We start from the raw sequence: 18134 nt of genomic DNA, 5'->3' as shown, positions 1-18134 counted from the left end.
ATAGACCTCCACTGCGGCGTCCTTGGGACGTAACCCACTCCCCCAATTGGCTATAAAACTATCTTTAGTTTACCGCGTCTGTTCCTAGAAAATTCTTTTCCCGAACTTGTTAAAAAGGCGCCTATTTTTTGCCACACCGATCGGCCCATGTGGCTACCAATTATCTTACGTACCAGTGAGAGCAGACAGAATAGTCAAATTATCAAGTTTGAACGAATGCCTTTCTTTTTTGTATAACTGACTACTTGACTGATCTTCCAATTTCACTACATTGAAGTGCTGCTCGTACGTAGCGGTACATGTTGGGGCCAGCAAGCTTTATTGAAGAGGGCCACATACCTCTTGGCCCATCTCCAGTGACGCAAATGCTCGTCACGGAAGTTCCTTGCAGATTGGTACACAACTAGTTTGGTATGCCCACTTATGCAAGTTTTAGTGAGTTAGGTTGTTTGAAGAAAAGCACATGGCAGTGGCACCTATGATGTGACCGACATTCACGTCAAAGATGTACATTCAATCTCGCACTAGCCTGCTTTCAGCTATTCAGTCATGCAAGTCTGGCGGAACCCGTTTTCTTGAAGAAAACCACATGAAAACTGTCTCCTTTTCAGTTACACTGATTCCCGTTATATACTTTCTTTGAAATGTGGCGCACACCCAGCCTCGGCAACGCATTTAAAGTGCGGTTACATTGATTTTACGAAAGGTCCACATGTAATAAGCGAAATATAGCCAGTAAAACAGGTTCGCGTCAAATGGGTCAGCTGAGGAGAGCTGTACATGTAATGCCACATACCTAGGACACAACCTGTTCAGCCTATCGGCTAGTAATGCCGTTTCGCCATAAAAACAGCCCCTCATCATTGATATAGTGAGGGGATAGTGGACGACGCGATGGTACATGTAGGCGAGAAAGTTGACAAAGTCCTCAAACTGCCATAATGATGTGAAACCGTCGCTATCATTACGACCCCCAGATATCCAGCTACTAGCTCGACAACCTGGGTCAAATACACTTTCAACCTGCAGTGCTGGAGAATCGCAGCACACCTACCTGGACTCATCACATTCATATGCCTGTATAACCTTACTCTTATCACCCTTCGGGGTAGCCGAGTAGCTAAGGCGCTAGTATACACGGCTCGAAATTGCGGGCTAATCCCCGGCTCCGGAGATTTCAGTTTGAATGGAGGCAAGCTGCGAAGGCGCCCGTGTGCATCCTAGCGCACGTTAAAGATCCCCAGTTGGGCATAATTCTCCGTAGACCTCCACTACGGCGTCCTTGGGACGTAACCCACTCCCCCAATTGGCTATAAAACTATCTTTAGTTTACCGCGTCTGTTCCTAGAAAATTCTTTTCCCGAACTTGTTAAAAAGACGCCTATTTTTTGCCACACCGATCGGCCCATGTGGCTAACAATTATCTTACGTACCAGTGAGAGCAGACAGAATAGTCAAATTGTCAAGGTTGCACGAATGCCTTTCTTTTTTGTATAACTGACTACTTGACTGATCTTCCAATTTCACTACATTGAAGTGCGGCTCGTACGTAGCGGTACATGTTGGGGCCAGCAAGCTTTATTGAAGAGGGCCACATACCTCTTGGCCCATCTCCAGTGACGCAAATGCTCGTCACGGAAGTTCCTTGCAGATTTGTACACAACTAGTTTGGTGTGCCCACTTATGAAAGTTTTAGTGAGTTAGGTTGTTTGAAGAAAAGCGCATGGCAGTGGCACCTATGATGTGACCGACATTCACGTCAAAGATGTACATTGAATCTCGCACTAGCCTGCTTTCAGCTATTCAGTCATGCAAGTCTGGCGGAACCCGTTTTGTTGAAGAAAACCACATGAAAACTGTCTCCGTTTCAGTTACACTGATTCCCGTTATATACTTTCATTGAATTGTGGCAAACACCCAGCCTCGGCAACGCATTTAAAGTGCGGTTACATTGATTTTACGAATTGTCCACATGTAATCAGCGAAATATAGCCAGTAAAACAGGTTCGCGTCTAATGGGTCAGCTGAGGAGAGCTCTACATGTGATGCCACATACCTAGGACACAACCTGTTCAGCCTATCGGCTAGTAATGCCGTTTCGCCATAAAGACAGCCCCTCATCATTGATATAGTGAGGGGATAGTGGACGACCCGATGGTACATGTGGGCGAGAAAGTTGACAAAGTCCTCAAACTGCCATAATGATGTCAAACCGTCGCTATCATTACGACCCCCATATATCCAGCTACTAGCTCGACAACCTGGGTCAAATACACTTTCAACCTGCAGTGCTGGAGAATCGCAGCACACCTACTTGGACTCATCACATTCATATGCCTGTATAACCTTACTCTTATCACCCTTCGGGGTAGCCGAGTAGCTAAGGCGCTAGTATACTCGGCTCGAAATTGCGGGCTAATCCCCGGCTCCGGAGATTTCAGTTTGAATGGAGGCAAGCTGCGAAGGCGCCCGTGTGCATCGTAGCGCACGTTAAAGATCCCCAGTTGGGCAAAATTTTCCGTAGACCTCCACTACGGCGTCCTTGGGACGTAACCCACTCCCCCCAATTGGCTGTAAAAATATCGGTACATTACCGCGTCTGTTCCTAGAAAATTCTTTTCCCGAACTTGTTAAAAAGACGCCTATTTTTGGCCACAGCGATCGGCCCATGTGGCTAACAATTATCTTACGTACCAGTGAGAGCAGACAGAATAGTCAAATTGTCAAGGTTGCACGAAGGCCTTTCTTTTTTGTAAAACTGACTACTTGACTGATCTTCCAATTTCACTACATTTAAGTGCGGCTCGCTCATAACCGTACATGTTGGGGCCAGCAAGCTTTATTGAAGAGGGCCACATACCTCTTGGCCCATCTCCAGTGACGCAAATGCTCGTCACGGAAGTTCCTTGCAGATTGGTACACAACTAGTTTGGTATGCCCACTTATGAAAGTTTTAGTGAGTTAGGTTGTTTGAAGAAAAGCACATGGCAGTGGCACCTATGATGTGACCGACATTCACGTCAAAGATGTACATTGAATCTGGCACTAGCCTGCTTTCATCTATTGAGTCATGCAAGTTGGCGGAACCCATTTTCTTGAAGAAAACCACATCAAAACTGTCTTCTTTTCCGTTACACTGATTCCCGTTATGTACTTTCATTGAATTGTGGCAAACACCCAGCCTCGGCAACGCATTTAAAGTGCGGTTACATTGATTTTACGAAAGGTCCACATGTAATCAGCGAAATATAGCCAGTAAAACAGGTTCGCGTCAAATGGGTCAGCTGAGGAGAGCTGCACATGCAATGCCACATACCTAGGACACAACCTGTTCCTCCTATCGGCTAGTAATGCCGTTTCGCCATGAAAACAGCCCTTCATCATTGATATAGTGAGGGGATAGTGGACGACCCGATGTTACATGTAGGCGAGAAAGTTGACAAAGTCCTCAAACTGCCATAATGATGTCAAACCGTCGCTATCATTACGACCCCTATATATCCAGCTACTAGCTCGACAACCTGGGTCAAATACACTTTCAACTTGCAGTGCTTGAGAATCGATGCACACCTACCTGGACTCATCACATTCATATGCCTGTATAACCTTACTCTATCACCCTTCGGGGTAGCCGAGTACCTAAGGCGCTAGTATACTCGGCTCGAAATTGCGGGCTAATCCCCGGCTCCGGAGATTTCAGTTTGAATGGAGGCAAGCTGCGAAGGCGCCCGTGTGCATCCTAGCGCACGTTAAAGATCCCCAGTTGGGCAATTTCTCCGTAGACCTCCACTACGGCGTCCTTGGGACGTAACCCACTCCCCCCAATTGGCTGTAAAACTATCGTTACATTACCGCGTCTGTTCCTAGAAAATTCTTTTCCCGAACTTGTTAAAAAGACGCCTATTTTTTGCCACAGCGATCGGCCCATGTGGCTAACAATTATCTTACGTACCAGTGAGAGCAGACAGAATAGTCAAATTGTCAAGGTTGCACGAATGCCTTTCTTTTTTGTATAACTGACTACTTGACTGATCTTCCAATTTCACTACATGGAAGTGCGGCTCGTACGTAGCGGTACATGTTGGGGCCAGCAAGCTTTATTGAAGAGGGCCACATACCTCTTGGCCCATCTCCAGTGACGCAAATGCTTGTCACGGAAGTTCCTTGCAGATTTGTACACAACTAGTTTGGTGTGCCCACTTATGAAAGTTTTAGTGAGTTAGGTTGCTTGAAGAAAAGCGCATGGCAGTGGCACCTATGATGCGACCGACATTCACGTCAAAGATGTACATTGAATCTCGCACTAGCCTGCTTTCAGCTATTCAGTCATGCAAGTCTGGCGGAACCCGTTTTGTTGAAGAAAACCACATGAAAACTGTCTTCTTTTCTGTTACACTGATTCCCGTTATATACTTTCATTGAATTGTGGCGCACACCCAGCCTCGGCAACGCATGTAAAGTGCGGTTACATTGATTTTACGAAAGGTCCACATGTAATCAGCGAAATATAGCCAGTAAAACAGGTTCGCGTCAAATGGGTCAGCTGAGGAGAGCTGCACATGTAATGCCACATACCTAGGACACAACCTGTTCAGCCTATCGGCTAGTAATGCCGTTTCGCCAAAAAAACAGCCCCTCATCATTGATATAGTGAGGGGATAGTGGACGACCCGATGGTACATGTAGGCGAGAAAGTTGACAAAGACCTCAAACTGCCATAATGATGTCAAATCGTCGCTATCATTACGACCCCCATATATCCAGCTACTAGCTCGACAACCTGGGTCAAATACACTTTCAACCTGCAGTGCTGGAGAATCGCAGCACACCTACCTGGACTCATCACATTCATATGCCTGTATAACCTTACTCTTATCACCCTTCGGGGTAGCCGAGTAGCTAAGGCGCTAGTATACTCGGCTCGAAATTGCGGGCTAATCCCCTGCTCCGGAGATTTGAGTTTGAATGGAGGCAACCTGCGAAGGCGCCCGTTTGCATCGTAGCGCACGTTAAAGATCCCCAGTTGGGCAAAATTCTCCATAGACCTCCACTACGGCGTCCTTGGGACGTAACCCACTCCCCCAATTGGCTATAAAACTATCTTTAGTTTACCGCGTCTGTTCCTAGAAAATTCTTTTCCCGAACTTGTTAAAAAGACGCCTATTTTTTGCCACACCGATCGGCCCATGTGGCTAACAATTATCTTACGTACCAGTGAGAGCAGACAGAATAGTCAAATTATCAAGTTTGAACGAATGCCTTTCTTTTTTGTATAACTGACTACTTGACTGATCTTCCAATTTCACTACATTGAAGTGCTGCTCGTACGTAGCGGTACATGTTGGGGCCAGCAAGCTTTATTGAAGAGGGCCACATACCTCTTGGCCCATCTCCAGTGACGCAAATGCTCGTCACGGAAGTTCCTTGCAGATTGGTACACAACTAGTTTGGTATGCCCACTTATGCAAGTTTTAGTGAGTTAGGTTGTTTGAAGAAAAGCACATGGCAGTGGCACCTATGATGTGACCGACATTCACGTCAAAGATGTACATTGAATCTCGCACTAGCCTGCTTTCAGCTATTCAGTCATGCAAGTCTGGCGGAACCCGTTTTGTTGAAGAAAACCACATGAAAACTGTCTCCTTTTCAGTTACACTGATTCCCGTTATATACTTTCATTGAAATGTGGCGCACACCCAGCCTCGGCAACGCATTTAAAGTGCGGTTACATTGATTTTACGAAAGGTCCACATGTAATAAGCGAAATATAGCCAGTAAAACAGGTTCGCGTCAAATGGGTCAGCTGAGGAGAGCTGTACATGTAATGCCACATACCTAGGACACAACCTGTTCAGCCTATCGGCTAGTAATGCCGTTTCGCCATAAAAACAGCCCCTCATCATTGATATAGTGAGGGGATAGTGGACGACGCGATGGTACATGTAGGCGAGAAAGTTGACAAAGTCCTCAAACTGCCATAATGATGTGAAACCGTCGCTATCATTACGACCCCCAGATATCCAGCTACTAGCTCGACAACCTGGGTCAAATACACTTTCAACCTGCAGTGCTGGAGAATCGCAGCACACCTACCTGGACTCATCACATTCATATGCCTGTATTACCTTACTCTTATCACCCTTCGGGGTAGCCGAGTAGCTAAGGCGCTAGTATACACGGCTCGAAATTGCGGGCTAATCCCCGGCTCCGGAGATTTCAGTTTGAATGGAGGCAAGCTGCGAAGGCGCCCGTGTGCATCCTAGCGCACGTTAAAGATCCCCAGTTGGGCAAAATTCTCCGTAGACCTCCACTATGGCGTCCTGGGGACGTAACCCACTCCCCCAATTGGCTATAAAACTATCTTTAGTTTACCGCGTCTGTTCCTAGAAAATTCTTTTCCCGAACTTGTTAAAAAGACGCCTATTTTTTGCCACACCGATCGGCCCATGTGGCTAACAATTATCTTACGTACCAGTGAGAGCAGACAGAATAGTCAAATTATCAAGTTTGAACGAATGCCTTTCTTTTTTGTATAACTGACTACTTGACTGATCTTCCAATTTCACTACATTGAAGTGCGGCTCGTACGTAGCGGTACATGTTGGGGCCAGCAAGCTTTATTGAAGAGGGCCACATACCTCTTGGCCCTTCTCCAGTGACGCAAATGCTCGTCACGGAAGTTCCTTGCAGATTGGTACACAACTAGTTTGGTGTGCCCACTTATGAAAGTTTTAGTGAGTTAGGTTGTTTGAAGAAAAGCGCATGGCAGTGGCACCTATGATGTGACCGACATTCACGTCAAAGATGTACATTGAATCTTGCACTAGCCTGCTTTCAGCTATTCAGTCATGCAAGTCTGGCGGAACCCGTTTTGTTGAAGAAAACCACATGAAAACTGTCTCCTTTTCAGTTACACTGATTCCCGTTATATACTTTCATTGAAATGTGGCGCACACCCAGCCTCGGCAACGCATTTAAAGCGCGGTTACATTGATTTTACGAAAGGTCCACATGTAATCAGCGAAATATAGCTAGTAAAACAGGTTCGCGTCAAATGGGTCAGCTGAGGAGAGCTGTACATGTAATGCCACATACCTAGGACACAACCTGTTCAGCCTATCGGCTAGTAATGCCGTTTCGCCGTAAAAACAGCCCCTCATCATTGATATAGTGAGGGGATAGTGGACGACGCGATGGTACATGTAGGCGAGAAAGTTGACAAAGTCCTCAAACTGCCATAATGATGTGAAACCGTCGCTATCATTACGACCCCCAGATATCCAGCTACTAGCTCGACAACCTGGGTCAAATACACTTTCAACCTGCAGTGCTGGAGAATCGCAGCACACCTACCTGGACTCATCACATTCATATACCTGTATAACCTTACTCTTATCACCCTTCGGGGTAGCCGAGGAGCTAAGGCGCTAGTATACACGGCTCGAAATTGCGGGCTAATCCCCGGCTCCGGAGATTTCAGTTTGAATGGAGGCAAGCTGCGAAGGCGCCCGTGTGCATCCTAGCGCACGTTAAAGATCCCCAGTTGGGCAAAATTCTCCGTAGACCTCCACTATGGCGTCCTTGGGACGTAACCCACTCCCCCAATTGGCTATAAAACTATCTTTAGTTTACCGCGTCTGTTCCTAGAAAATTCTTTTCCCGAACTTGTTAAAAAGAGGCCTATTTTTTGCCACACCGATCGGCCCATGTGGCTAACAATTATCTTACGTACCAGTGAGAGCAGACAGAATAGTCAAATTATCAAGTTTGAACGAATGCCTTTCTTTTTTGTATAACTGACTACTTGACTGATCTTCCAATTTGACTACATTGAAGTGCGGCTCGTACGTAGCGGTACATGTTGGGGCCAGCAAGCTTTATTGAAGAGGGCCACATACCTCTTGGCCCATCTCCAGTGACGCAAATGCTCGTCACGGAAGTTCCTTGCAGATTGGTACACAACTAGTTTGGTATGCCCACTTATGCAAGTTTTAGTGAGTTAGGTTGTTTGAAGAAAAGCACATGGCAGTGGCACCTATGATGTGACCGACATTCACGTCAAAGATGTACATTGAATCTCGCACTAGCCTGCTTTCAGCTATTCAGTCATGCAAGTCTGGCGGAACCCGTTTTGTTGAAGAAAACCACATGAAAACTGTCTCCTTTTCAGTTACACTGATTCCCGTTATATACTTTCATTGAAATGTGGCGCACACCCAGCCTCGGCAACGCATTTAAAGTGCGGTTACATTGATTTTACGAAAGGTCCACATGTAATAAGCGAAATATAGCCAGTAAAACAGGTTCGCGTCAAATGGGTCAGCTGAGGAGAGCTGTACATGTAATGCCACATACCTAGGACACAACCTGTTCAGCCTATCGGCTAGTAATGCCGTTTCGCCATAAAAACAGCCCCTCATCATTGATATAGTGAGGGGATAGTGGACGACGCGATGGTACATGTAGGCGAGAAAGTTGACAAAGTCCTCAAACTGCCATAATGATGTGAAACCGTCGCTATCATTACGACCCCCAGATATCCAGCTACTAGCTCGACAACCTGGGTCAAATACACTTTCAACCTGCAGTGCTGGAGAATCGCAGCACACCTACCTGGACTCATCACATTCATATGCCTGTATAACCTTACTCTTATCACCCTTCGGGGTAGCCGAGTAGCTAAGGCGCTAGTATACACGGCTCGAAATTGCGGGCTAATCCCCGGCTCCGGAGATTTCAGTTTGAATGGAGGCAAGCTGCGAAGGCGCCCGTGTGCATCCTAGCGCACGTTAAAGATCCCCAGTTGGGCAAAATTCTCCGTAGACCTCCACTATGGCGTCCTTGGGACGTAACCCACTCCCCCAATTGGCTATAAAACTATCTTTAGTTTACCGCGTCTGTTCCTAGAAAATTCTTTTCCCGAACTTGTTAAAAAGACGCCTATTTTTTGCCACACCGATCGGCCCATGTGGCTAACAATTATCTTACGTACCAGTGAGAGCAGACAGAATAGTCAAATTATCAAGTTTGAACGAATGCCTTTCTTTTTTGTATAACTGACTACTTGACTGATCTTCCAATTTCACTACATTGAAGTGCGGCTCGTACGTAGCGGTACATGTTGGGGCCAGCAAGCTTTATTGAAGAGGGCCACATACCTCTTGGCCCTTCTCCAGTGACGCAAATGCTCGTCACGGAAGTTCCTTGCAGATTGGTACACAACTAGTTTGGTGTGCCCACTTATGAAAGTTTTAGTGAGTTAGGTTGTTTGAAGAAAAGCGCATGGCAGTGGCACCTATGATGTGACCGACATTCACGTCAAAGATGTACATTGAATCTTGCACTAGCCTGCTTTCAGCTATTCAGTCATGCAAGTCTGGCGGAACCCGTTTTCTTGAAGAAAACCACATGAAAACTGTCTCCTTTTCAGTTACACTGATTCCCGTTATATACATTCATTGAAATGTGGCGCACACCCAGCCTCGGCAACGCATTTAAAGCGCGGTTACATTGATTTTACGAAAGGTCCACATGTAATCAGCGAAATATAGCTAGTAAAACAGGTTCGCGTCAAATGGGTCAGCTGAGGAGAGCTGTACATGTAATGCCACATACCTAGGACACAACCTGTTCAGCCTATCGGCTAGTAATGCCGTTTCGCCGTAAAAACAGCCCCTCATCATTGATATAGTGAGGGGATAGTGGACGACGCGATGGTACATGTAGGCGAGAAAGTTGACAAAGTCCTCAAACTGCCATAATGATGTGAAACCGTCGCTATCATTACGACCCCCAGATATCCAGCTACTAGCTCGACAACCTGGGTCAAATACACTTTCAACCTGCAGTGCTGGAGAATCGCAGCACACCTACCTGGACTCATCACATTCATATGCCTGTATAACCTTACTCTTATCACCCTTCGGGGTAGCCGAGGAGCTAAGGCGCTAGTATACACGGCTCAAAATTGCGGGCTAATCCCCGGCTCCGGAGATTTCAGTTTGAATGGAGGCAACCTGCGAAGGCGCCCGTTTGCATCGTAGCGCACGTTAAAGATCCCCAGTTGGGCAAAATTCTCCGTAGACCTCCACTACGGCGTCCTTGGGACGTAACCCACTCCCCCCAATTGGCTGTAAAACTATCGTTACATTAACGCGTCTGTTCCTAGAAAATTCTTTTCCCGAACTTGTTAAAAAGACGCCTATCTTTTGCCACAGCGATCGGCCCATGTGGCTAACAATTATATTACGTACCAGTGAGAGCAGACAGAATAGTCAAATTGTCAAGGTTGCACGAATGCCTTTCTTTTTTGTATAACTGACTACTTGACTGATCTTCCAATTTCACTACATTGAAGTGCGGATCTTTCGTAGCGGTACATGTTGGGGCAGCAAGCTTTATTGAAGAGGGCCACATACCTCTTGGCCCATCTCCATTGACGCAAATGCTCGTCACGGAAGTTCCTTGCAGATTTGTACACAACTAGTTTGGTGTGCCCACTTATGAAAGTTTTAGTGAGTTAGGTTGTTTGAAGAAAAGCGCATGGCAGTGGCACCTATGATGCGACCGACATTCACGTCAAAGATGTACATTGAATCTCGCACTAGCCTGCTTTCAGCTATTCAGTCATGCAAGTCTGGCGGAACCCGTTTTGTTGAAGAAAACCACATGAAAACTGTCTTCTTTTCCGTTACACTGATTCCCGTTATATACTTTCATTGAATTGTGGCGCACACCCAGCCTCGGCAACGCATGTAAAGTGCGGTTACATTGATTTTACGAAAGGTCCACATGTAATCAGCGAAATATAGCCAGTAAAACAGGTTCGCGTCAAATGGGTCAGCTGAGGAGAGCTGCACATGTAATGCCACATACCTAGGACACAACCTGTTCAGCCTATCGGCTAGTAATGCCATTTCGCCACAAAAACAGCCCCTCATCATTGATATAGTGAGGGGATAGTGGACGACCCGATGGTACATGTAGGCGAGAAAGTTGACAAAGACCTCAAACTGCCATAATGATGTCAAATCGTCGCTATCATTACGACCCCCATATATCCAGCTACTAGCTCGACAACCTGGGTCAAATACACTTTCAACCTGCAGTGCTGGAGAATCGCAGCACACGTACCTGGACTCATCACATTCATATGCCTGTATAACCTTACTCTTATCGCCCTTCGGGGTAGCCGAGTAGCTAAGGCGCTAGTATACTCGGCTCGAAATTGCGGGCTAATCCCCGGCTCCGGAGATTTGAGTTTGAATGGAGGCAACCTGCGAAGGCGCCCGTTTGCATCGTAGCGCACGTTAAAGATCCCCAGTTGGGCAAAATTCTCCATAGACCTCCACTGCGGCGTCCTTGGGACGTAACCCACTCCCCCAATTGGCTATAAAACTATCTTTAGTTTACCGCGTCTGTTCCTAGAAAATTCTTTTCCCGAACTTGTTAAAAAGGCGCCTATTTTTTGCCACACCGATCGGCCCATGTGGCTACCAATTATCTTACGTACCAGTGAGAGCAGACAGAATAGTCAAATTATCAAGTTTGAACGAATGCCTTTCTTTTTTGTATAACTGACTACTTGACTGATCTTCCAATTTCACTACATTGAAGTGCTGCTCGTACGTAGCGGTACATGTTGGGGCCAGCAAGCTTTATTGAAGAGGGCCACATACCTCTTGGCCCATCTCCAGTGACGCAAATGCTCGTCACGGAAGTTCCTTGCAGATTGGTACACAACTAGTTTGGTATGCCCACTTATGCAAGTTTTAGTGAGTTAGGTTGTTTGAAGAAAAGCACATGGCAGTGGCACCTATGATGTGACCGACATTCACGTCAAAGATGTACATTCAATCTCGCACTAGCCTGCTTTCAGCTATTCAGTCATGCAAGTCTGGCGGAACCCGTTTTCTTGAAGAAAACCACATGAAAACTGTCTCCTTTTCAGTTACACTGATTCCCGTTATATACTTTCTTTGAAATGTGGCGCACACCCAGCCTCGGCAACGCATTTAAAGTGCGGTTACATTGATTTTACGAAAGGTCCACATGTAATAAGCGAAATATAGCCAGTAAAACAGGTTCGCGTCAAATGGGTCAGCTGAGGAGAGCTGTACATGTAATGCCACATACCTAGGACACAACCTGTTCAGCCTATCGGCTAGTAATGCCGTTTCGCCATAAAAACAGCCCCTCATCATTGATATAGTGAGGGGATAGTGGACGACGCGATGGTACATGTAGGCGAGAAAGTTGACAAAGTCCTCAAACTGCCATAATGATGTGAAACCGTCGCTATCATTACGACCCCCAGATATCCAGCTACTAGCTCGACAACCTGGGTCAAATACACTTTCAACCTGCAGTGCTGGAGAATCGCAGCACACCTACCTGGACTCATCACATTCATATGCCTGTATAACCTTACTCTTATCACCCTTCGGGGTAGCCGAGTAGCTAAGGCGCTAGTATACACGGCTCGAAATTGCGGGCTAATCCCCGGCTCCGGAGATTTCAGTTTGAATGGAGGCAAGCTGCGAAGGCGCCCGTGTGCATCCTAGCGCACGTTAAAGATCCCCAGTTGGGCATAATTCTCCGTAGACCTCCACTACGGCGTCCTTGGGACGTAACCCACTCCCCCAATTGGCTATAAAACTATCTTTAGTTTACCGCGTCTGTTCCTAGAAAATTCTTTTCCCGAACTTGTTAAAAAGACGCCTATTTTTTGCCACACCGATCGGCCCATGTGGCTAACAATTATCTTACGTACCAGTGAGAGCAGACAGAATAGTCAAATTGTCAAGGTTGCACGAATGCCTTTCTTTTTTGTATAACTGACTACTTGACTGATCTTCCAATTTCACTACATTGAAGTGCGGCTCGTACGTAGCGGTACATGTTGGGGCCAGCAAGCTTTATTGAAGAGGGCCACATACCTCTTGGCCCATCTCCAGTGACGCAAATGCTCGTCACGGAAGTTCCTTGCAGATTTGTACACAACTAGTTTGGTGTGCCCACTTATGAAAGTTTTAGTGAGTTAGGTTGTTTGAAGAAAAGCGCATGGCAGTGGCACCTATGATGTGACCGACATTCACGTCAAAGATGTACATTGAATCTCGCACTAGCCTGCTTTCAGCTATTCAGTCATGCAAGTCTGGCGGAACCCGTTTTGTTGAAGAAAACCACATGAAAACTGTCTCCGTTTCAGTTACACTGATTCCCGTTATATACTTTCATTGAATTGTGGCAAACACCCAGCCTCGGCAACGCATTTAAAGTGCGGTTACATTGATTTTACGAATTGTCCACATGTAATCAGCGAAATATAGCCAGTAAAACAGGTTCGCGTCTAATGGGTCAGCTGAGGAGAGCTCTACATGTGATGCCACATACCTAGGACACAACCTGTTCAGCCTATCGGCTAGTAATGCCGTTTCGCCATAAAGACAGCCCCTCATCATTGATATAGTGAGGGGATAGTGGACGACCCGATGGTACATGTGGGCGAGAAAGTTGACAAAGTCCTCAAACTGCCATAATGATGTCAAACCGTCGCTATCATTACGACCCCCATATATCCAGCTACTAGCTCGACAACCTGGGTCAAATACACTTTCAACCTGCAGTGCTGGAGAATCGCAGCACACCTACTTGGACTCATCACATTCATATGCCTGTATAACCTTACTCTTATCACCCTTCGGGGTAGCCGAGTAGCTAAGGCGCTAGTATACTCGGCTCGAAATTGCGGGCTAATCCCCGGCTCCGGAGATTTCAGTTTGAATGGAGGCAAGCTGCGAAGGCGCCCGTGTGCATCGTAGCGCACGTTAAAGATCCCCAGTTGGGCAAAATTTTCCGTAGACCTCCACTACGGCGTCCTTGGGACGTAACCCACTCCCCCCAATTGGCTGTAAAAATATCGGTACATTACCGCGTCTGTTCCTAGAAAATTCTTTTCCCGAACTTGTTAAAAAGACGCCTATTTTTGGCCACAGCGATCGGCCCATGTGGCTAACAATTATCTTACGTACCAGTGAGAGCAGACAGAATAGTCAAATTGTCAAGGTTGCACGAAGGCCTTTCTTTTTTGTAAAACTGACTACTTGACTGATCTTCCAATTTCACTACATTTAAGTGCGGCTCGCTCATAACCGTACATGTTGGGGCCAGCAAGCTTTATTGAAGAGGGCCACATACCTCTTGGCCCATCTCCAGTGACGCAAATGCTCGTCACGGAAGTTCCTTGCAGATTGGTACACAACTAGTTTGGTATGCCCACTTATGAAAGTTTTAGTGAGTTAGGTTGTTTGAAGAAAAGCACATGGCAGTGGCACCTATGATGTGACCGACATTCACGTCAAAGATGTACATTGAATCTGGCACTAGCCTGCTTTCATCTATTGAGTCATGCAAGTTGGCGGAACCCATTTTCTTGAAGAAAACCACATCAAAACTGTCTTCTTTTCCGTTACACTGATTCCCGTTATGTACTTTCATTGAATTGTGGCAAACACCCAGCCTCGGCAACGCATTTAAAGTGCGGTTACATTGATTTTACGAAAGGTCCACATGTAATCAGCGAAATATAGCCAGTAAAACAGGTTCGCGTCAAATGGGTCAGCTGAGGAGAGCTGCACATGCAATGCCACATACCTAGGACACAACCTGTTCCTCCTATCGGCTAGTAATGCCGTTTCGCCATGAAAACAGCCCTTCATCATTGATATAGTGAGGGGATAGTGGACGACCCGATGTTACATGTAGGCGAGAAAGTTGACAAAGTCCTCAAACTGCCATAATGATGTCAAACCGTCGCTATCATTACGACCCCTATATATCCAGCTACTAGCTCGACAACCTGGGTCAAATACACTTTCAACTTGCAGTGCTTGAGAATCGATGCACACCTACCTGGACTCATCACATTCATATGCCTGTATAACCTTACTCTATCACCCTTCGGGGTAGCCGAGTACCTAAGGCGCTAGTATACTCGGCTCGAAATTGCGGGCTAATCCCCGGCTCCGGAGATTTCAGTTTGAATGGAGGCAAGCTGCGAAGGCGCCCGTGTGCATCCTAGCGCACGTTAAAGATCCCCAGTTGGGCAATTTCTCCGTAGACCTCCACTACGGCGTCCTTGGGACGTAACCCACTCCCCCCAATTGGCTGTAAAACTATCGTTACATTACCGCGTCTGTTCCTAGAAAATTCTTTTCCCGAACTTGTTAAAAAGACGCCTATTTTTTGCCACAGCGATCGGCCCATGTGGCTAACAATTATCTTACGTACCAGTGAGAGCAGACAGAATAGTCAAATTGTCAAGGTTGCACGAATGCCTTTCTTTTTTGTATAACTGACTACTTGACTGATCTTCCAATTTCACTACATGGAAGTGCGGCTCGTACGTAGCGGTACATGTTGGGGCCAGCAAGCTTTATTGAAGAGGGCCACATACCTCTTGGCCCATCTCCAGTGACGCAAATGCTTGTCACGGAAGTTCCTTGCAGATTTGTACACAACTAGTTTGGTGTGCCCACTTATGAAAGTTTTAGTGAGTTAGGTTGCTTGAAGAAAAGCGCATGGCAGTGGCACCTATGATGCGACCGACATTCACGTCAAAGATGTACATTGAATCTCGCACTAGCCTGCTTTCAGCTATTCAGTCATGCAAGTCTGGCGGAACCCGTTTTGTTGAAGAAAACCACATGAAAACTGTCTTCTTTTCTGTTACACTGATTCCCGTTATATACTTTCATTGAATTGTGGCGCACACCCAGCCTCGGCAACGCATGTAAAGTGCGGTTACATTGATTTTACGAAAGGTCCACATGTAATCAGCGAAATATAGCCAGTAAAACAGGTTCGCGTCAAATGGGTCAGCTGAGGAGAGCTGCACATGTAATGCCACATACCTAGGACACAACCTGTTCAGCCTATCGGCTAGTAATGCCGTTTCGCCAAAAAAACAGCCCCTCATCATTGATATAGTGAGGGGATAGTGGACGACCCGATGGTACATGTAGGCGAGAAAGTTGACAAAGACCTCAAACTGCCATAATGATGTCAAATCGTCGCTATCATTACGACCCCCATATATCCAGCTACTAGCTCGACAACCTGGGTCAAATACACTTTCAACCTGCAGTGCTGGAGAATCGCAGCACACCTACCTGGACTCATCACATTCATATGCCTGTATAACCTTACTCTTATCACCCTTCGGGGTAGCCGAGTAGCTAAGGCGCTAGTATACTCGGCTCGAAATTGCGGGCTAATCCCCTGCTCCGGAGATTTGAGTTTGAATGGAGGCAACCTGCGAAGGCGCCCGTTTGCATCGTAGCGCACGTTAAAGATCCCCAGTTGGGCAAAATTCTCCATAGACCTCCACTACGGCGTCCTTGGGACGTAACCCACTCCCCCAATTGGCTATAAAACTATCTTTAGTTTACCGCGTCTGTTCCTAGAAAATTCTTTTCCCGAACTTGTTAAAAAGACGCCTATTTTTTGCCACACCGATCGGCCCATGTGGCTAACAATTATCTTACGTACCAGTGAGAGCAGACAGAATAGTCAAATTATCAAGTTTGAACGAATGCCTTTCTTTTTTGTATAACTGACTACTTGACTGATCTTCCAATTTCACTACATTGAAGTGCTGCTCGTACGTAGCGGTACATGTTGGGGCCAGCAAGCTTTATTGAAGAGGGCCACATACCTCTTGGCCCATCTCCAGTGACGCAAATGCTCGTCACGGAAGTTCCTTGCAGATTGGTACACAACTAGTTTGGTATGCCCACTTATGCAAGTTTTAGTGAGTTAGGTTGTTTGAAGAAAAGCACATGGCAGTGGCACCTATGATGTGACCGACATTCACGTCAAAGATGTACATTGAATCTCGCACTAGCCTGCTTTCAGCTATTCAGTCATGCAAGTCTGGCGGAACCCGTTTTGTTGAAGAAAACCACATGAAAACTGTCTCCTTTTCAGTTACACTGATTCCCGTTATATACTTTCATTGAAATGTGGCGCACACCCAGCCTCGGCAACGCATTTAAAGTGCGGTTACATTGATTTTACGAAAGGTCCACATGTAATAAGCGAAATATAGCCAGTAAAACAGGTTCGCGTCAAATGGGTCAGCTGAGGAGAGCTGTACATGTAATGCCACATACCTAGGACACAACCTGTTCAGCCTATCGGCTAGTAATGCCGTTTCGCCATAAAAACAGCCCCTCATCATTGATATAGTGAGGGGATAGTGGACGACGCGATGGTACATGTAGGCGAGAAAGTTGACAAAGTCCTCAAACTGCCATAATGATGTGAAACCGTCGCTATCATTACGACCCCCAGATATCCAGCTACTAGCTCGACAACCTGGGTCAAATACACTTTCAACCTGCAGTGCTGGAGAATCGCAGCACACCTACCTGGACTCATCACATTCATATGCCTGTATAACCTTACTCTTATCACCCTTCGGGGTAGCCGAGTAGCTAAGGCGCTAGTATACACGGCTCGAAATTGCGGGCTAATCCCCGGCTCCGGAGATTTCAGTTTGAATGGAGGCAAGCTGCGAAGGCGCCCGTGTGCATCCTAGCGCACGTTAAAGATCCCCAGTTGGGCAAAATTCTCCGTAGACCTCCACTATGGCGTCCTGGGGACGTAACCCACTCCCCCAATTGGCTATAAAACTATCTTTAGTTTACCGCGTCTGTTCCTAGAAAATTCTTTTCCCGAACTTGTTAAAAAGACGCCTATTTTTTGCCACACCGATCGGCCCATGTGGCTAACAATTATCTTACGTACCAGTGAGAGCAGACAGAATAGTCAAATTATCAAGTTTGAACGAATGCCTTTCTTTTTTGTATAACTGACTACTTGACTGATCTTCCAATTTCACTACATTGAAGTGCGGCTCGTACGTAGCGGTACATGTTGGGGCCAGCAAGCTTTATTGAAGAGGGCCACATACCTCTTGGCCCTTCTCCAGTGACGCAAATGCTCGTCACGGAAGTTCCTTGCAGATTGGTACACAACTAGTTTGGTGTGCCCACTTATGAAAGTTTTAGTGAGTTAGGTTGTTTGAAGAAAAGCGCATGGCAGTGGCACCTATGATGTGACCGACATTC

Source organism: Dermacentor variabilis, chromosome 2, assembly GCF_050947875.1.
Source record: "Dermacentor variabilis isolate Ectoservices chromosome 2, ASM5094787v1, whole genome shotgun sequence".
In the NCBI taxonomy this organism is placed as follows: Eukaryota; Metazoa; Arthropoda; class Arachnida; order Ixodida; family Ixodidae; genus Dermacentor; species Dermacentor variabilis.
The sequence above is the reverse complement of the archived record's forward strand: the minus strand, read 5'-3'. Positions refer to the sequence as shown.